The following is a 21,516-nucleotide window of genomic DNA, read 5'->3' on the forward strand; positions in this document are numbered from 1 at the left end:
TAATCCCGGGTTAATTTACAGCTTTGCAAGTTTCTCAGCCGGTTGAATTTCTCATTTCCTTCTTCAGAACTGTTCACCTCCGTGCATGCGCACTTCATTTAGCGAAGGTATGGATTCCACTTCCCGAACTCACATGTGCCACGGACTTCCTGTACATTTTTACTTAGATACCTCGCGGAAAGCGAAAGATCGGATTGGCGGTAACGATGTTTTCATCAATGACTCTCGGCGGCTTGAAATTTAGAGGCTTACTATATGAGATTTTTTATATTTTCGTCTTATTTAGTGCCGTCTCGCGTGCTTCATTTTCAGATGGCGCCCTTCTCAGTCCCATAGCGGGGAGAAGAGACTGAACGGCAAGATGGCGGCGGCTTCGGCTCCACCACTCACCCTCCTCCATGATCGCGCTCTGGGCAGGAACGGGATCTCCTCTGGATCGAGCAGCCGGCGCGGCCGATTCTCCGGATCCATGCGCAGGTAACTGGGGCTCGCTGGCCGTCGAGGGTCGAAGCTGGACAGATGTGTCTCCGAGCTCATGCTGCGGCTTGAGACACTACTGCGGCCGCTGAAATTTGCCTGCTGCCGAGGCTGCTTGAACACCCCTCGGCACGCACCTCCGATGATACCACAGTTTCTTATGAAAGCTCTCTAGCTTCGCTTGGCAGGTGAGACCTTCCTATTCCAGGCGATGGCAAAATTCTTCCCCGCTGTATTTGCTTTCTGTCTTGGCTTAAATGAATGGGTGCGATAATATTTCGGCACAAAGCAGCGCAGGTTCATTACATGCTTCGATGCTCCGATATTCTGTCACAGTTTCTTCGCCAAAATGTCGCCTTCTTTGCTGGGTAGCTGGAAATCTTCGAAGAAGCATCAATGGAATGGTTTCCAGCCGCTTTCTTCGGGTCACCCCGGTTTACGTTTGTCTTTGAGCACAAGACGTCGCAGGTGGTCACGAGCACCGCTTATCCATAAGAAATCACGTGAGATACTCCAGCTCGAGAGGTGGAGTTCCTGCTTCCAGAGGTCCTGCTTCGAGAAATTCCTGCTTCGAGAGGTCTTGTCTTCGTGCCCTAAGAAAAGCGGAGGCAACTCCTGAATACACTGTTTTCTGCGAGTCAGCAGCAATACTCTGCACTTGTATCACGAAATACGCGACATTTTGCCAGCGCGAAGTGCATAATTTTAAAAGGACGTCAGGGTTGACTCATCTGATTCTACGCTACAGGGGGCACGTTTGCATCGAGGAGTATTAGGTATTCCTGGCGAAACTCGAATCTGAGAAAAAAAATGGCTGACAGGTCTTGGTGGGCGGGCGCGCAATGCCGATGGCACCTCCGGAAGTCCGACGTTATGATAGGACAGACGTTGGCCACGTGACCGCCCTGCGGGCCAGTATCGATGCGGGAGCTAACGTTGATCACTTCGAGGCATTCCGTAGTGGTCAACGTACACGCACTTCCCAGATTTTGTGTACCGAAATAGGCGCACAGGGCCGCGCTCCCCCCTTAGCCCGCTCTTTTAATCTTCCTAGACGCGGGGAGGAAGTCGGCATGCCAAAAAGCGATGGGAACCAGTGCAGCCGCCGAAAGCTCGCGTGCCCCTCTGGTCGGAAGGGGCTGTTTTCGGCAGCGCTAGCGTATTTCCTCGCGATGGCGCCTATTTCTTATGTTGAATTCCAATGGTAGATCGCGAGCGCTCGGCCGGATCACGAACGGAGCGCGTCGCTCCGACTGAGATCACTCTCATCTGCTCACACCATATCTGCGAAGGGAATGCGTGTGCTCCCGCGGGAGCACTTAGTACAGGAAAATCAAGGGAGAGGGCGCTAGAATAGAGAGAGGAACAAGCGCTTGGAAGCGCCACCCACCACCCCATTTCACTGTCCGTGTCAGAAGAATCATCACTCGACTTGGAAATTGTACTGTCTGAGTCGGAGCTGTCTAGGAGCGCGAACAAAATCGCACGGCGCGAAGCGGCGTCCACGTTTTCCATGTCGTCCATAGCTGCCCGCGACCGGAAACATGCGACCGTGACAGGAAGCAGAGGCGGGTGAAGGAAATACGTCACGAGGACTTCCGGTCAAATCTGCCGATTTCGGCGGAGCAAATATTTTTGCTCCACGGAGCAATCCGGGATCAGCGGCTGGTCCCAATCTGCCATTGGAACACACAGCTCACGCTCCCATTCTGCCATTGGAATACGATTGCTCCATACAGAGCAGAAAAACTTGATCTGGATCTGCCATTGGAATTCAACATTAGTGAACTCGCACCTTATCCAGTTGAACCACCGGCTGTCTCAGTGTTTCAGCGGTGGTCTTCGTGCGGACTCTTCTACCCTGTGCGCACGTGGAATGAAGTTAAACATAGCAAATCCAAGGTACCCGAAAAAAGTCAGCGCCTATATTAGATTCCTCGTAATGTCAAAAAATTATTAGCCGAATAAGTCTGTCGAAACGAGTGTTTCTTTTTCATAACGAGGATGAACAATTCGGTACTACAGAGAGGTACCTCAGTGTTTAAAATCTTTTAGGAAAATGCTCCGCGCAGTGAACGTCAGACTGCTCCAGCCAATGCTAATGCATGGAAACGCCAGCTATACATCCTTAAAGACCAGCACAAATGAGGAAACATGGCGAAAATAATCAAGGAGGAGGAGGAAGGACGGAACGGGATCAGGTCCTTCGATCCCGCTGTCGCGCCTGCATGCCAGTATGCAGCGCTAATGTTCAGCGGAGCTTTTCGCAGCTCCCGCTTATAATCTGAAAATATCGCTGCCTTTTAGTGACGGAAGCCTTGGTATGGGGCACGTGCGCATCAACGTTTTCTGACTGATAATGAGCTCTTATTCCTTTCTTTCTTCTTTTTTAGCGTTAATTTAGCAGTGAACGAGCACCCTTTAGATGAAGTCGAGTGTATGACGGTAGCCCGTCTGGTTGTGATGATACATTTTCATAGTAGGGGTCAGGACACCAAAAAAAAAAAGGATTTAAAATTGTTGTTAACGTGAAGGACTGCCTGGACAAGGACAAGTTCCCAGACGTTGTATACGTAGTAGCATATGCAAATTGCCCATACGTGTACGTAGGCGAGACCGGCAACTTCAGGACACGACTTCAGCAGCACAGGAACGACGTCAATAAAGAACGCGTTTAGTCGACTTTTCTGGCAGAGCACTGTGCACGTCACCTACTATCAACTGGGGAGGAACACGTGTGACGGCAAAGGAGAAGAATCTATCTTCACGCATTCATCTGGAGTCATTGATCATGCTAACCGAGCCGCACACCTTTAATCGGAACGACAGCAATCTTCCACCCCGGCCGTGTATAAGCCGGATGCATACATAAAAAACCGCGCACTGTACGGGTTTTCGCTCGTTGTGACTCCGTATCGGGTGCCTCGATGTCTGATCCGCCTCGTGCTTGAGGTACCCTATAGGTCCGTAACGTCGCTCATGCAATCTGTGACCTAGAGCACTGCCGCTCTTCGATGTTACTATCGGACTCTACTATCGGCACTATTGAGGCGTTTGTGTAGTCTGGTTTTCTTGTATAGGCACTTCTTTTTTGTTGGTCTTTACCGGCTTTTATTTCCAGTATTTTTTGCATTTCGGGCGCCGATGACTTTTTTTCCCCAGATCTAAAAAAAAAAAGTTTTTAAAAAGAGGGGTCAGGACACGAACTGAAAGAAGGACTCTAAATCGTTGTTAACGTTCCGGCTCCCCCACGGGAGCCTTGCCTCTGGCACTCTGTTCAAGGTTACTGTGTCTATATGTGCGGTTCCGTGGAAAAGTTATTGCACGTACGCTTATAGTAACGCCACGACTGCCTTGTGATGCTCGGCGCTAGGTGTATGTCTGTCCGTTTACGCCGAAATTTGCCTGTGCTTACTTGTTTGGTGTTAAAGCATACGTTTGTTTCGCCGCTTACTGATAAATGTGTTTCAGTGTGCACAGAACTTACATTATACTGCTACAGGAACGGTGGCAATGGTGGGGTAGCGCTAATTCATTAACGAGTCCGGGGTATCCACACTGACTTACTTGGCGAGACTCGTTAACAGCACTGCAGTACGATCATAAATCATACATTTCATGCTAATGCGAGGGTCATTTGCACCAAGTTAAACCAAAACACCCTGTCACGCCAGAACTTCCACGTAGCGGTCATGTCTCAACTGATTTCTCACGTCTTCGAGCTCTTCCTATTTCGTCCATGTCCTAGCGCAAAAATTCGATAGGTTAAGAGGAATTTCCCATTTCCTCTAAAGAAAGCCTGAAACGCCTAGATTTAGGGAAATTTCCCTTGGGTTGGCAGCACTGGCCGGAGGCCACACGTTTGGGCAAGGAGAAAAGGAGAAAAAGATGGCCGCGTATCTGTGTGCTTCGTTGCAAATGTAGCGTGGTCAGTACACGCGTGAAAAAAGAAATGAAGAAAAGAAAGAAAGAACGGAAGCTCAATTTTTATAGCAAATCTTTAAATTAGTGCAGCGAAGTAGCGCCCTTTTTTGACACTGCTGAAGTCCGGCACCCATCCTCCTTACAAATCGAATCAGGTTCCGTGTCGTTCTTGGCGTTTTGTTGTTGTCCAAACTTGTTTTGCATGTTAAGCAAAGCACAAATGTGTTGTCTCGTGTGAATATATGGCTTCAAGCATGGAGGCTGTAAACATGAGGCGGTTACAGACTCTGGGCACATGACTGAACTCATTCTTTGAGAAAATATTTTGAAAGTAGTTATCTGCCGACGGCGAACGAATAGCGCTGCTGACGTGGTCTGTTATGGCGAGTAGCGATGACTTTATAGCGACTTGTGTCTTTTGCAGAACGCCGCACACGCGAAGCTTCTGTTGTTTTGGCTGGTGCCCGTTCTCCGATTTTCTCTGCAATAGCTCTAATGAGGGTCGCACTTTGTTTTCTGTAATTCTGCAAGCGCATTCTGTTATAAGACGTTTACGCCGCCCTTCAGCATGTTTTTATTTTCTCTTGGCCCCATTTCCTTACGCTACGAACTTACACATGGGCCTCATTAGTAATAATTTCAGCTTAATTGTGAGCAGTGACTTAATTATTGAAATATGCGTAGTTTAAAAACAGCCTATGCAGGATATTTTATAGTTTCATATTTATTTGCAAACCACGAACAAAAGAAATATTGGCACCTATACTTGTTCATCTTTCTCGGTTGACCGCTTCTCACTGGCTAACAAATGTTAAACGTAATCGCTCGGAGCAGGACAGGCCTGCATGTATCGGAAGCTTTTGGAATGCTATCGGTGGTTCTATCCGCTGTCTGCTGTAACCGAACCTTCTGTAATCTGCCTGTATGCGCTACGCGAATTGTGTATAGTACTTCCTGGAAGGCACGCGGGCACGGGCGACTACGCTGGAACCTTCGACGAGTCATTTATAAAAGCCTACGCGCTTGAACCACTGATCAGATTTTCGATCATCGCCGACTTTGCTCGCCGCTGTCGTTGAGCTTGAGTGTTACTTGTTTTGCTTGGCACAAGTTGGCCCAATAAACGTTTAACTTTGTAACTAACAGTTTTGACACTGCGTCGCTATTCAACGTCACTGCAATGTGACAATATATCTACAAAAATACACTGAAGAAGGACACGTTGCAAAAATCTAGGAAATTTGTCAGCCCGAGTGAGGGGAAACTGGTTGCGAAAGTTGGCAGCCCCGTAGCGGACTCGGGCACTGCCACCTTATATATTAATATAAAATCTCGGGTTTTACGTGTCAAAACCACAATATGATCGTGAGGCACAACGTAGTGTTACACTCCTGATTAATTTTGACCATTTGAGGGTCTTTATACGCGGTACATAAGTTGATAATGTGGAAGCTTGGGCGAGTTGGTGATTCAATATCGACATGTTTGCACATCGCAAAAGACGAGGACTGAAGGAAGCGTGCAAGGTCATACCGCCGTGCAAGGTCATCTTGGCATTCACTGCAGAGACTGCCATTGTGACCCTGAATTTGAAAACTGTGTCATAATTTCCAAACACCGTAAACAGCTTACACGTGAAATCATAGAGGCTGACAAGATAGAGCGGCTGGGCGACCTTTGCATCAGCATGCCGTCTATTGCCCTCACAAAAAACGAAATCAAGTATCCGGCTGTGATGGAATAGGGGTTCACGTATGACTTAATGCAAAAGCTGTTTTTTCATTACTTTTGCTCATGTATATAGTTCTGGCGATTTCGCAAATAAAGATCCGTTGAAGTCAGCGCCTGTGTTGGATTCTTCCTTCAGTCCTCGTCTTTTGCGCTGTGCAAACATGTCGGTACACAATCTTTTTGCATTCCGCCCCGTCGGAAGCGGCCGACGCGGTCGGGATCGAACCCGCTATCTCGAGCTCAGCAGTACACCGCCATATAGCCACTTGGTTTATATCGTTCTCTAATAAGTTGCCGAAGTTGTCTGTTAAGCCACATACTCATGGGACCATGTCGTCTGCTCAGCAAGATAGCAGCGAGCACATGCCTAGTGGCAGAAGCTAGCAGACAAGTTGGGTCGCTGGGTACGTGAAAGAGACTATAGATACATACTGCGACGTGGCTAAAAATCACAAAGACTGCCAATTACTTTTTTAAAAAAGAAGAGGGCAGCGATGGAACCAAGACTGCCACCGAAATGGCGCAATTCATCGAAAAGGGTGAGTACGTCTCAAAGCAGTTGCGGGTTCTGACCCGACCTGCGCACTCTTTCATAAGCACACCGGCACATTAAGTGGTCCCTGCCAACCACCGGCAGCAGGCTCATGACCGCTACCTCCCTGGTTCATTCCGGCCCATATAGCCACTGAGCTATACCACGGCGGGTGCATTTTCTGTTGCTGCAGTGTACCAGCATTGTTTTGGAACTTTAACATCACCAAAAGCAGGAGCATAATGAGGCGGGAGTAGACAAACAGCTATAGAAACAGCTCCGTAATTGTCTGGTCTCGTCTTGGCCCTGCTTTTAGCACTTCAACCTTCAAGTTCCGAAATGTAGCAAGCGGCCCGAATAAACAGGCTATCAGCACCGTTTTTGTGGTAGTGCGGCCTATGAACGCATTGTAAGGCTATAGTTTCGGCTTTAAGGGTGCGACTTCTTTTTGTGTGTTCAGCGGAAAAAGAAAACTTGAAACAGAGACAGTGTGTGTTTCTTGCCTTTTGTTTGTACCAGTCCCGAGATATTTGTCCTTTTTTTGTGCTAGACACTACATACGTATGTAGCACTCCACCAAGGGTTTCTAGGGCCAACTTAAGGATTCAGCGACATTTTAGCAATAGCTGCTGGGATATTTTTCTAAGTATTGAGTGCTGCTAAGACACACTTTATGAATGCATTTTAACGACACATTCACACATCTGCAATCGAATGGACGGCAAAGGGCAATACCTTTTTTTCGTACCTGAAAACATACTGGCGCGAGTGCACTGCATTTTAATGAATGTATTGTTATGTTCACATGCTAAAGACCCAGCTGTAACCAGCGGAGGCAAGAGTGAAGTTGGTAACACTGTGTCGGGTGCGAATCTGCTGCTCTCTTGAGTGCAGCAGCGCAGTATACAATGATGATGATGACAAAATGTATTTAAGGGATGGCGCGAAGGCCTATAATGGGGAATAGGAAGAGGAGGGGGGGAGGCGTATTCAGAGCCGTCCTTGAAGCTGCGCGTCCTTGGCGAAAGCCAAGAGCGAGTCCAGAATGACCCTGTCGGAATCCATCGAGCCAGTTGCCGGTCTAATCCACTCCTCGTAGGACGATACTCGCACCGCCCTCAGGTGGTGGTCCCGCTGCTGAGCGTGTCGCTGGCACTCCCAAAACAGATGGGCTACGGATGGCCGCGTGGCCATGTCGCAGTCAGGGCACCTGTATGGCGTCTGGAGCGCTTCTTGGTCCGCGGAGGCTGTGGGATGGCCGGGTTCCTGCGATGGAAGGGAGTTGGGAGAGGGAGATGGAGATGGAGGGCGTCTTTCCCGGCGTGGCCGGTACTGCCGCCACCGCTCCAGCACATCCGGTGTGAGGATGAAGCCGGAACGGAGCCTATGCAGCAGTACCTGCCCCGACCTGGGAAGACCCGCTGGAAGTGGGTCTGGGTCTGAGGGCACATTCGCACGGAGTTCCCTCTTGCGTCGGTTGGCTGCTGCTCTCAGAGCTCTGTCTGGGTCATACGGGGCTCCATTTGTCGTGTTGCTTGTGCTGGTTGTGAGGGTTTCTGAAGGATCCCGGGAGACGACGCGGTTGGAAAGAAGGGCGCGCGCCGCCTCATGGGCTCTCTCATTTCCCTCGATGCCCTGGTGACCAGGGATCTAATGAAGTGTTGCAGTGACCCCGTGGGCCTCCGCACGCCTGAAGGCCTGCTTGACGAGGAGTACTTCCGATGATGCTGTGTGGCGCGACTTGCAGGCATGCAGCGCATACTGAGAGTCGGTGTATATATCGATGTGTTTTGCTTGCGTGGTGCTTGAAACTCTATCTAATGCCCAGACTATTGTGCGGAGTTCAAGTTCCGTTGGGTCGTCAGCAACAGCAGTTGTAAAGGTAGAATGTGTCTCACAAGAACCCACTACGTGGTAGACGACTGCTCCTTCGCTGGTGCGTGGGCAGTGGCGTAGCTACGTCGTCTGGCATCCGGGGCCCATAGGCCTTCTGTCATCCCACTCCCCGGGTGTTTAGCGGCGGAAAGAGAGGTGTCTTCAGACGTATGACACCCCCCCCCCCCTCACTGGCCCCTTGCACCCGGGGCCCACGGCCCCCCGGCCCCCCCTGTTGCTACGCCACTGTGCGTGGGTCGAAAGCTGCGTCAGTGTACACTTGTTCATGGCTTGGCGGTGCGTCTGCCAATGTCTGCACATGGCGCGCAGCGAATGCTGCCCGGCGGTGCGCATGTTGGGCGCCCACGTTTCGGGGCGTTGGTGTAGTGTCGAGGACAGCAATGTCATCCCACGGTGAGATTTCGGATGGCTGTTGTGGCAAAGTTGTTATATCCTTTCCCATGTAGGCCAGGAGAGTCCTGCCTTGTCTGGTGTGCTTCGGGCGTTCCTCGTGTCCTGCCTTCGATGTTTCGATGGTTGCGCGGAGGGTAGGCAAGTTCGCATAGCAATGTAGCTCCTCGAGATGTGTGTGTTTCGGGAGCCCTGTGATAACACGGAGAGCTGATCTGTGGAGTACCTCTAGCTGTGTCCAGTGCCGAGCAAGCAGGTCATAACAGCGCACTCCGTATATCGCTCGGGATGTCAGCAAAGCACTAACAAGCTTTCGGCATACGTCGGTACCAGCACCGCCCATGCGGAAACAGATTCGTTTTATGAGGTGCAGAGTGTTGTGCCATGTCCGACGAAGGTCTGCGAGCCACGCATCCGCTGTGCCTGTGCGGTCAATAGGTATCCCGAGAACGCGCACTGATTTTTCTGCTCGCTGCAGCGTTTTGCCTGCGAGAGTGAGCGTGAGGGCTGCTTTGTCCTGCGTTGAACCACGGATCACCACATAGGTTGTCTTCTCTGGAGATGGCCGCATGCCAGTTTGTGGCAGGTAGGGGTCAATAACGTCAAGTGCCGCCTGCAGGGTCTCCTGCTGCTCATCAATTGGTCGTGATGCAGTCCATAACGTGATGTCATCTGCGTAAATAATGAAACCCAGTTCGGAAATAGCCTCCAGTCGCTCAGCCAGGCCTATCATAGTCAAATTAAAGAGGAGGGGTGATAGTATCGAGCCTTGTCGACGTCTCGACGTCTCCGTCTAGCCGTATGGAAAAAGTGCGATCTTGAGGGAAGGAACCCACAAAGTTGAGGGGGCGGCCCGTGATTCCGTGCTACTCGGCTGCCTCGATGATTGCCTCATGCGTCACAGTGTCAAAAGCTTTACGGAGGTCCACCGCCACCAGGACGCTCGTGTGTCGCTTTGCGCGGCCGACTGTCTTTCGACGTAGTACACCCTCCCTCACAAGTAGGAGGCTGTCATGAGTGCCAAGGTTTGGTCTAAACCCAGTCTGTGCTGGATGAAAGCGACCCTCTGTTTCTAGAAAGTGAGATATGCGTGTCAAGGCCATTCGCTCCGCCAGCTTACACGTAGTATGTGTGAGAGATACAGGGCGCATGTTCGACAGTACATGTGGCTGTTTGTTTGGTTTCGGTATGGGTATCGAATGCTTCCATCCTGCCGGGATTTCACCGTTGATCCACACTTCGTTAATCTCCTCGCGAAGTTGCTTTTTTGCGTATTCTTCCAGATTCCTCAGAGCCGCCCACGTCACGCCGTCGTAGCCTGGCGCGCTGCGCGCGTTGATGGAAGAAAGTGCCTGTTCGAGCTCGAAGAGTGAGAATGGGGCCTGGATGCCCTCATCGGTCACTGGCGGCGTTTTCCGGTACATGTCGACGTTCGGGGGCGTCGACAGTTGGGGAATAAACGTGTTCGCGGCATCATCTTGGAGTTGGCTGAGTGACTGGCTAGTTTTGAGCAAGACGTTTGAAATAGCGCTGCGTGTTTTACGCTGACCTGTCATAGCCTTGAACGTGTGTCACACCTTGTGGAGGCCAGTTCTTTCGTTGAATGATGAGCAGTGCTGGCTCCAACGTTCCCTATACAGGCGCTTGGCGTATCTTCTAGCGATGTTAGTGCGACGTCGAATTCGCACACGGTCGCGATGTCGTCGGCCATTGGCTTCGCACGTCAACTGCTCGCTTGCTCGCATCCCAAGGGCATATGCGCCGGAGCATCAGCTCACACCTCAGTCTCAGTAGTGGCCTTGCGCAGGGCGCGTGACGCCCGCTCCCGTACGGATGAAGTCTTGGGTTGCTCCGCAAATGCTCTTCTGTAGGCATCCCATCTGATCGTGCGCACAGTGCGCCCGGCCGCACGCTTTCGTCCCACGTTCAAAGTAATCCACAGTGGATAGTGGTCGCTGCCCCAGGCGTCCGGATCGCATCGTAAGTCTTTCACGTAGGCTGGTGTGGATAACGTCAGGGCTGGGGTCGTGTTACGTTGTCCACTATGCAGGGCGGCGCGGGTGGGGTAGTCGGTGTCATTTGCGAGCACTAAGTCAGCTGACTCCGTGTCATCCGCGAGTGCCGTTCCACGGGGCGACGGGGCGTGTGATAGTCATAGCCCCACTGCGGATGCTTGGGGTTGAAATCGCCACCTATCAGGAAGTCGTCGTTTGGGTAACGTCTCCGCAAAGCGCGAATCCACGTGAATGAACCGCGTGTACGGGAGCTAACGTCAGGGCGCATGTATACCGATACCAGCACTGCATTTCGCTTTGTAATCGTGCAACGGACAGCCACCACCTCCTGCACGGCAGTCGAGTACTGAGAAGTGTCAATCTGCGTTTGCGGAATGTCGGTGCGGACAGAGACAGCCGCTTGTCCCCGTATTACAAGTTCTTCGGCTGCACTGGCGATACCATTGTGCTGCGGGTTTCGGTGTCGTTTCCTGTTTCTATGCTCTATTGACGATTGGTAATAACCGTTGAACTGTCGTAGTGTCCGATCTGTGCCATTAGTTTCTTGAAGTAAAAGCGCAAGGGGGCGTCCGACACAGTCAAACAAGAGGTTTAGTTCTGTCGCACAAGTGGCGAGCCCTCGGCAGTTCCACTGTAAAACGTGTGGAGTGGGACTGTCGAGGGCTGTACGCGAAGGCAGGTGGCTATTGACGCGAGGCGAAGAGCTGTTGGAGCAAGCCATATTGTGGTTGGAAGTGCTTCTCTTGCGCTTGGAGGAGAGGGTGTAAAAGTTGTAGCAGCAGAGCCAGGTCTGTCTGCTGTGTGGTAGTAGAGGTTGTTTCTTGCATTTTAGTGAGCTCCTGCGGATTGCATGGCTGCTGCTGTCGCTTTTCACGAACACGTTCGAGCAGTGCTGCATGCCTTTTTTCGTTCTCTTCTAGTTTCCGCTGCAGTTCGACGTTCTGTCGTGCAAGTTCTGCAATCTCAGCTTCTACACTGTCTTTCGATGTATCAACCAGCCGCGATGGTGAAGGTAGCATAGGTGTGGTATAAGGTGAAGAGTTCGCCGGTTTGTCTCCACTTGGTTGAGTTCGCTTGAGCGCTGCTGCGTAGTTGAGGTTGCAGCCGTTTCCTCCCGTTGTTGGTTGTGCGCAGTTCTTCGAAACAATCTCGTTCACTGCTTCCTTTATGGTACGTGGCTGCGTTGAGATGTTTTCACGTTCAAGTAGCTGCTGCGTCGATTTGACGTCATGGCACTGGACAGCTCTAGTGCGGCTTCTCGATCGGTGTGCGCCGTGCCTTCTACGACGAGAGCGGGGCCTTGAGAGGAGTTTCTTAGCAATTTTTGCGTCGGACTTCAGTTTAGCTGGACACTTCGGGTCAGTCGCCGTGTGACCTTCTTCATCACAGTTGCGGCATCTGGGCGTCGTCTGTTTGCATTCATTGCCAGTAGTGTTACCTTCGTGTGTTGCGCCCAATTGCGTTGTCACAAATGCGACCTCTACTGTTATATTTACGAATATTCGCAAAAAAAAAAAAGAAAAAAGAAGAGCTTTAATGCGGTTCGCATTCTTAGCCTATAGTTCCCCCACTTTGCTGTTTGTATAGTGTTTCCAGCCTTTTACTCCGGTGATATTTGTAATAAAAGGAGGACTTGAAGCGCTTCGGTACTGGTTAGCCTTGAACCTGGGTCTCCGAGCACAGCAGCTCACTGCTGTGTCCGCTGAGCCCGGACCACTTTTTTGTATTATTGAGGCTTGGCCACGATCACGGACTGGGCAACGAGGGAAGAATTCTCAGTGTGAGCAAACACCAGCGCCCACCGATGCAATCTCGGAGGCCTCACAAAAGGAGGGACAGTTCGCGCGCTTGCCGCTAGATGGCGCAGCGTGATCGAAGGAAGCGACAAAAATCGGAGACGTTCAAAAGCAAAGTTCGCAATAGGGGATCAGAAAATTTAGTTGTGAGAGTTCATAGTGTTTTTTTTCTTTCCTTTTCCTTTTTAACTTAGGTAGGACATTTAGCAGTATAATAGAAAGAGCTTGGTTTCGCAACTCACCGCCCCGTTCCAAAGGGAACGCTCATAACATCCATCCGTCCATCCAAGCGCGAGAGAGGAGCCCGCCTGCAGTGCACGGCTCACACATGACGCGTTTCGGCGATGGCTCTTTCAGTTCTCTCTACAGACATTTAAATTGGATCACGCGATAAGGAAACCACGTCTTAGTTTCATAATTACTTTTTCATTAACCGAATCATTAACAATTATCTCAATAATGCATCTCTCACCACCAAATTACGTGTACATCACTTCTTGAATGCTAATCGCGTTAACGACGATAAAGATCCCCAAGGATGCCTTATGCCTCGAATTCCTCTCTTTCCGCGGCTCACTTACAGTAACCTTTCAGATTTGGCGTGTGTCAAAGGTGCCCGACAGTGACAAAGGAGCGGTGGCATGACGGGCGGAACACGTAATAACCGCCGCTTTCCTGTTAGGTAGAAGATGGCATGGGTGTGCATGCGTGCGCGAGCTTTCACTTGGGATAAACTCGTGGTCATGAAAAATGGCCGGATGGCTGGCGTCTTTAGGCTGTTGCGTGGTCTGTGACGTCATAGACCACGGAAATATAGAGACGGCCTCGATAGAGTGAGCGGCCATTTATGCAAGATTGTGGGCCTCTTGCTGCGTGCTGGTTGGACAATATTTGGGTCGCCTTTTCATGGTTTCAGCATGTAGGACTTCGTGAACTATACGGGTGCTTGGATGTAACGCCATGCTGAGAAGGCCGGGGAAGAAAATTCTGCTGAAGACATCTTCTTCTAGAAAAGGGCCGAAGACATTATTGTGCGAATAATGCACAAGAAGGGAGATGTTAAAGAACTGAAATATTATAGGCCCATTAGCTTACTCCCAGTATTATATAGAATATTCATCAAGATAATTTGCAATAGAATAAGGGCAACATTGGACGATCGTCAAACGAGGGAGCAGGCTGGCTTGAGGAAGTGATGTACAATGGATCACGTCCGTGCGATTAATCAGGTAATCGATAGATCCGCTAAGTACAACCCGTCTCTCTGTATGGCTTTCATAGATTACGAAAAGGCCATAAAAATGGGTTGGAGCTTATGCGGCAGACATTGTCAGCGCCTGACTGGAAGCTTACCATTATCATTGAAAAGGAAGGTGTACAATCAGTGCATTTTACCGGTGCTGCCATATGGGGCTGTTGCGATTCGCCTGCGACACGTGGTTTTGCCGGCGCGACTGCGGCGGGGCGGCAGACATTTTTGGCCCGATCGTCGTCGCCGCAACGCTCATCGCCAGGTGTTTCCAGGCGCGACTGCGGCGATGCGACCGCATAGGGATCATCCTCGCATTCCAGTCATTGTGCCCGAAACAGGCGATGCCAAAGCAGGGACCATCCTCTCATTCCAGTCATTGTGCCCGAAACAGGCGATGCCAAAGCAGGGACCATCCTCTCATTACAGTCATTGTGCCCGACCGGCAGCGCTACAACAGGGTGCTACGAGATCGTGCTCGACAGGGTGCTACGAGATCGTGCTCGTCATGGTGCTACGGCATCGCTACGACAGTGTGCGTCACCATTAGCCCATTGTACATTCACGTGCTCGTCTTTTGAGGGGTTCCTTCTTGCCCTCAACTGCGAGAGTATAAAAACAGCTGCCCCCGGACGCAAAAAGGAGGGCTCCGATTTCTTCTGTTGAGTGAAGTGCTCTCCCGTCTCTCTACTTCGGTCAACCTGACCGCCAACTCTTTGCGATGTTAAAATAAACAAGTTGTTTTGTTGTTACCAGTCGACTCATGCTTTGCCGGGACCTTCGGATGCTTCCAGTTGTACCCCAGGCCGCCAGGCCAACGCTACCCTTGGGGCTTGCGACCCAGGTACAACCACGGGCGTCAGCGCCGAGTTCCCAACAGATCGTACCAGCGGTCCGATCCAAACATCTGGTTGGCAGCGGTGAGATCGCCTCCGACTTCAAACAACTGTCTGCCAGCGGTGAGATCGCGACAACGGAGGCCAGCAGCGAAGAGATGCAGTTGACGGTATGCTGAGCAGCTCAACGACGATCCGGGAGCAGTGCAACGAGCCCTGTGTGACGACTGGTTGCCTGCAGCGGAACGACTGCGCGGAATTCCTGCCTGCGAGGTTTGGTGAGTGCGGGACTTTCTTCTTCTGAGCTTTGCCAGGCTTTTGTTAGTGTCTGAAACAGAGCTGGTAATTGTGGTTGTCGTTGCTGCCGGGTTAGTTTGCGGCAAGACAATAGTAAGCAGTAGAGAAAGCAGCATTCAGAGCAGCCATGGATTTGAAGTCGTTGCGCAAACCGAAATTGTTAGAGCTTGCAAGAGAGTTGGGTCTGGATGTCTCGGACAAACTCAGAAAACCAGAACTGCTAAAGGCTATTCTTGAGTTAGAGGCTGAGGATGACGAGCTGTCGGAATGCCTTGAGACTATTGAGGAGAGGTCAAAAAGACAGGAGCGCGAACTTAAAGAGCAAAAAGAGAAACAGGAGCGCGAACTTAAAGAGCAAAAAGAGAAACAGGAGCGCGAACTTAAAGAGCAGAAAGAAAAAGAAGAGCGTGACCGTCAACACGCTTTGGAAATGAAGCGTCTTGAGGTAGAGATGGAACGCGCTCGTAATGGAAGTCAGGCACACGGTGCAGGAGAACGCGTATTGTTCAAAATGACTGACCTGATGCGGCCGTTTAAGCTTGGAGAGGACATTGGTTTGTTCCTGGTTAACTTTGAGCGAACGTGCGAGAAGCAGGGGTTCTCTCGGGAAACGTGGCCACAGCGCTTGCTCACTTTGTTACCCGGCGAGGCGGCCGACGTAGTCGCTCGCTTGGATAGAGAGGAGGCAGAGGATTTCGACACAGTGAAATCGAGTCTTCTAAAAAAGTACCGGCTGTCTGCGGAGGCGTTCCGTCGGAAGTTTCGGGAAAATGAGAAAGGCAGAAGTGAGTCATATACAGAGTTTGCGTATAGGCTTATGTCGAACATGCAGGAGTGGCTCAAAGAAGAGAAAGCGTTTGGTGACCACGATAAAGTTCTGCAGTGTTTCGGGCTAGAACAGTTTTATAGTCGGTTACCTGAGAACGTGCGATACTGGGTCTTGGATAGGCCAGACGTGAGTACGGTGGCTAGAGCCGCTGAGCTAGCCGAGGAGTTTGTGACGCGTCGAGCTCGCGGAGCTAAGGATGGTCAAAAGGGTGAATTTGGCTCGAAGTTTGAGAGGCCGAAGTTCACACCCATGAGAGCAAAGGGGAACACGCGTAGTGCGGATGCGAGTGGAAGCAGTGCGACCGAACCTAAGGAGACGGCGGCAGCCGAAGCCGAACGCAGAAAGCGGTTCGAGATGAGGCAAGCGCGCGTTTGTTATACGTGCCAGAAGCCGGGTCACTTTTCGGCGCAGTGTCCGGAAACAACACCAAAAGTTGTGTTTTTTTCAATAGGCAGCACTGACGAGAACATGAAGCTTCTCGAGCCTTACATGCGAGACCTCCTCGTGAACGGGAAAGAGTGCCGAGTGCTTCGCGATTCCGCAGCTACGATGGATGTAGTTCACCCATCTTACGTAGAACCCCATATGTTCACGGGCGAGTGCGCGTGGATCAAGCAAGCCGTGGAAGCTCATAGCGTGTGTCTGCCAGTAGCAAAGGTGCTTATTGAAGGACCTTTCGGAGCGCTTGAGACAGAGGCGGCAGTGTCATCTATGCTGCCACCCCAGTACCCGTACCTATTTTCAAACAGGTCCGATCACCTCCTGCGCGAGAAGGGGCTTTTGTTTGGTGAAGCTAGTGTTCAGGCCTTAACCAGATCGAAGGTTCGGGAGCTCGCTGCAAAGGCGGTAGTTGCGGGGCCGACGTTATCAAACAACGAAAAAGGGTCAGAGGCGCAGCAAGCTGATATTCAGAGCACGCCCGAACTGAATAAAATTGAGTCTGTAGCGTTGAAGGCGCCAGATACTGGAGAGGAAAATCCCGATTCGGGAAAGTTAGAAGAGCTATCTACTGATTTGCTCATCGCGCCTACGTCAGACGGACTTGATAGGTTGCTAAAAGTCAGCCGGTCGGCTTTGATAGCCGAGCAAAAAAAGGATGGCAGCCTGGAAAACGTGCGCTGCAATGTCAAAGAAGGTATCGCCAGGAAAACTGCGCGTTTTGTGGAAAGAGGTGGAGTCCTGTACCGGAAGTATCTAGACCGAAGAGGAGTGGAGTTCGATCAGCTGATCGTGCCTCAATGCTATCGTCAGGATCTGTTGCGCTTGTCGCATGGGGGTTCGTGGTCCGGACACCTAGGAGTTAAGAAAACTAAGGACCGTCTCTTGCAAGAGTACTATTGGCCAGGGTGTTTTCGGGACGCCGACCATTTCGTGAGGACATGTGACACTTGTCAGCGGGTGGGCAAACCAGGGGACAAATCGAGGGCGCCGTTGAAATTGGTACCTATCATTACGGAGCCTTTTAGACGGCTCGTTATTGATACTGTGGGACCTCTGCCGGTAACAGCCACGGGGTACAGACACATTTTGACTGTGATCTGCCCAGCGACAAAGTTCCCTGAAGCAGTGCCGCTTAAAGAACTCAGCTCAGTTGAGATAGTTAATGCACTACTGTCCATATTTGCCCGAGTTGGTTTTCCTGCGGAAATCCAATCAGATCAGGGCACAGTGTTTACTAGCGCTTTGACGACAACTTTTCTCGAAAGGTGTGGGGTAAAGCTGTTACACAGCTCAGTGTACCACCCACAGTCGAATTCCGTTGAGAAGCTCCACTCCGTCATGAAGCGCGTGTTGAGAGCGTTGTGTTTTGAACATCGAACTGACTGGGAGCTGTGTCTGCCTGGGGTGATGTTTGCTTTAAGGACCGCGCCGCATGCGGCTACGGGGTTTTCGCCAGCTGAACTGGTGTACGGTCGCTCGCTTCGATCTCCGCTTCGCATGCTTCGAGAATCGTGGGAAGGTAGGGGCGACGACCCAGTCGTGGTGGAGTACGTGCTTAAGCTCCTCGAACGCTTAAGAAGGGCACAGGAGTTGTCAGGTGAAGCAATGACAAAGGCCCAGCAGAGGGCCAAGGTTTATTATGATCGGACAGCCAGGGCCCGTCGTTTTGAGGTTGGCGATGAGGTCATGATATTGCGCACATCGCTAAACAACAAACTAGACGTGCAGTGGGAGGGCCCAGCGCGAATTGTTCAGAAACTGTCGGACGTTAACTACGTGGTAAGTCTGCCAGGAAAGCGGAAAGCACAGCAAGTTTACCACTGTAATCTGCTCAAACCTTATAGACAAAGGGAAGCAGTGGTATGCATGATGGTAAACGTTCCTGAAGAGCTTCCGGTCGAGCTTCCGGGACTAGGCTCAGTGACGAACAGGGAAGACACCGGTCAAGTCATTAGTGACCTTATCAGTAAAGCACCGCTGTCGCCTGAGCAGAAAACCGAACTACACCAGCTATTACAAGAGTTTCAAGGTCTGTTCTCTGAGAGGCCTGGTAGGACTTCGGTACTTACTCATGATATAGAACTTACCTCCCCAGAGCCAGTACGATCCAAGGCGTATCGGGTGTCACCCCGCCAGAGCGATATTATGGAGGCTGAGGTAAAGAAAATGCTACAGCTCGGTGTTATTGAGGCAGGTGAGAGTGATTATACCTCCCCTTTGATTTTAGTTGAGGTACCGGGCAAGGAACCTCGTCCTTGCGTCGACTACCGCAGGCTTAATTCCATCACTAAGGATCAAATTTATCCGATCCCTAACATCGAGGAGCGCCTTGAGAAAGTTAGTAGCGCTCAGTTTATTTCCACCCTAGATCTTGTCAGGGGTTATTGGCAGGTTCCACTTACAGAAGAGGCTAGTAGGTATGCGGCGTTCATTTCACCAATGGGAACATTCCGTCCTAAAGTGTTGAGTTTTGGTTTGAAGAACGCGCCATACTGTTTTTCAAGTCTCATGGATAAAGTGTTGCGGGGACAGCAAGAATTCGCTTTACCGTATCTAGACGACGTAGCGATATTCTCCGCATCCTGGTCTGAGCATATGACACACTTGCGGGCAGTGCTAACCCGCCTGCGCGAAGCAGGCTTGACAGTAAAGGCTCCTAAGTGCCAGTTAGCACAGGCCGAGGTTGTCTACCTCGGTCACGTGATTGGTCAGGGTCGTCGCCGCCCCTCTGAAATAAAAGTGGCCGCTGTGCGAGACTTTCCGCAACCGCGCACAAAGACCGATATTCGGTCGTTCTTAGGTGTCGCCGGCTACTATCAGAGGTACATCCCTAGGTACTCTGATATCGCGGCTCCCCTGACGGATGCTCTAAGAAAAACAGAGCCTCAAACAGTCGTCTGGGACGAGACAAAGGAAAGAGCTTTTAGCGCCCTAAAGAGTGCCCTAACAAGCCAGCCTGTGCTACGATCGCCAGACTATACAAAAGGGTTCGTTGTTCAATGCGATGCTAGTGAGCGAGGCATGGGCGTTGTACTGTGCCAACGGGAAAATGGAGAAGTAGAACACCCCGTCCTGTATGCTAGTCGTAAGCTGACCAGTCGTGAGCAGGCGTATAGCGCCACCGAGAAAGAGTGTGCATGTCTCGTGTGGGCCGTTCAGAAATTGTCATGCTATCTAGCCGGCTCGAGGTTTATCATTGAGACGGATCACTGCCCTCTCCAATGGCTGCAGACCATCTCTCCCAAAAATGGCCGCCTCCTGCGCTGGAGCCTCGCTTTACAACAATATTCCTTTGAGGTGCGTTACAAAAAGGGGAGTCTCAACGGTAACGCCGATGGCTTAAGTCGAAGCCCCTAACGTAGGAATCAGCCTCAAAATTGTTTGTTACTGATGTTTTTCTTCCTGAGGCAGGATTTTTTTTAACATATTGCTTTTGTTTAGTGTTTCAAAGTGATGATATGCTTTCTAGTGCAATTTTCCAATTTGTGGACGCGTTCTGAGTGATGCTGGACTACTGTAAGGAACTAGGCAGTGGTATAAAAAGGGGAAAGAGCCTGGCAGGGCTTAGTGAGGGTTGTGCCGTGCTTGCTGACTGAGCGGTTGAGTTTCAGCGTAGTTCTAACGCTTGCCGGGAACGAGAACAAAAATGTGAACTCTCCCGAAGTCACTTTGCAGTGTCCCGTGCGAACCTGAACGAGAGAACGAGGCCTTCTCTGTGCGCTGCGCTCAAGAAACGTCGAGGGACGCCCGACTTCGGTTAGGAGCATCATCGAGCGACATCCCTCCGGACAGCGGATGCAGTCCCCTGTCCATCGGGATCTCCTTCCCCCGGCGGGGCGGTCTGTTGCGATTCGCCTGCGACACGTGGTTTTGCCGGCGCGACTGCGGCGGGGCGGCAGACATTTTTGGCCCGATCGTCGTCGCCGCAACGCTCATCGCCAGGTGTTTCCAGGCGCGACTGCGGCGATGCGACCGCATAGGGATCATCCTCGCATTCCAGTCATTGTGCCCGAAACAGGCGATGCCAAAGCAGGGACCATCCTCTCATTCCAGTCATTGTGCCCGAAACAGGCGATGCCAAAGCAGGGACCATCCTCTCATTCCAGTCATTGTGCCCGAAACAGGCGATGCCAAAGCAGGGACCATCCTCTCATTACAGTCATTGTGCCCGACCGGCAGCGCTACAACAGGGTGCTACGAGATCGTGCTCGACAGGGTGCTACGAGATCGTGCTCGTCATGGTGCTACGGCATCGCTACGACAGTGTGCGTCACCATTAGCCCATTGTACATTCACGTGCTCGTCTTTTGAGGGGTTCCTTCTTGCCCTCAACTGCGAGAGTATAAAAACAGCTGCCCCCGGACGCAAAAAGGAGGGCTCCGATTTCTTCTGTTGAGTGAAGTGCTCTCCCGTCTCTCTACTTCGGTCAACCTGACCGCCAACTCTTTGCGATGTTAAAATAAACAAGTTGTTTTGTTGTTACCAGTCGACTCATGCTTTGCCGGGACCTTCGGATGCTTCCAGTTGTACCCCAGGCCGCCAGGCCAACGCTACCCTTGGGGCTTGCGACCCAGGTACAACCACGGGCGTCAGCGCCGAGTTCCCAACAGATCGTACCAGCGGTCCGATCCAAACAGGGCACAGGCTTGGAGATTGACAAAGAAACTTGAGAACAAGGACCGCGCAAAGAGTGATGGAATGAAGAATGCTGGACATTGTTGTGCCCGTACCACCAGCCCGGAATCCGAATCTACAAGATGCAGAATTTATGCTGCGAACGCCCTTTGGACAAACCCGGGGCTGCGCCGAAAGGCACAGCGCCCTAACGTTCCCTTGACAAGTCAAGATGCTGCGCCGCCAGGCAGCGGGGTCCTGTGGAGGACCATCGGCGAGCGACATGTCCAAACGTGCAACAAAGTGCTAGACAGCCCGACAACGTATTTCCTTTCCCCTGGAGGTCACCGCGTGCGGCAAACTTGAAGCGGGTGGCCAGCGCGGTCGCTGGTTGGACCTCTCTGACGACCGTCTAGTGCTGGCTTTGTATTGGGCCGTTTGAGTAACAATCGTTTCTCGGGGCTTTATAAGCCCCGACGCCGCCGCCTG

General features: G+C 51.4%; 1 protein-coding gene across 1 annotated transcript in view; it reads left to right on the plus strand.

Annotated features, from left to right (window-relative positions):
• The first annotated feature begins 312 nt into the window (after positions 1-312).
• Positions 313-21,516, plus strand: part of Ent2 (Equilibrative nucleoside transporter 2) — a 65,207-nt gene continuing 44,003 nt past the window's right edge. Inside the window, exon 1 of the mRNA XM_075671581.1 lies at positions 313-477. The gene's annotated coding sequence lies outside the window, so the exon portion shown is untranslated. The remainder of the gene's footprint in view (positions 478-21,516) is intronic.

Source organism: Dermacentor variabilis, chromosome 10 (assembly GCF_050947875.1).
Source record: "Dermacentor variabilis isolate Ectoservices chromosome 10, ASM5094787v1, whole genome shotgun sequence".
NCBI classification, from domain to species: Eukaryota; Metazoa; Arthropoda; class Arachnida; order Ixodida; family Ixodidae; genus Dermacentor; species Dermacentor variabilis.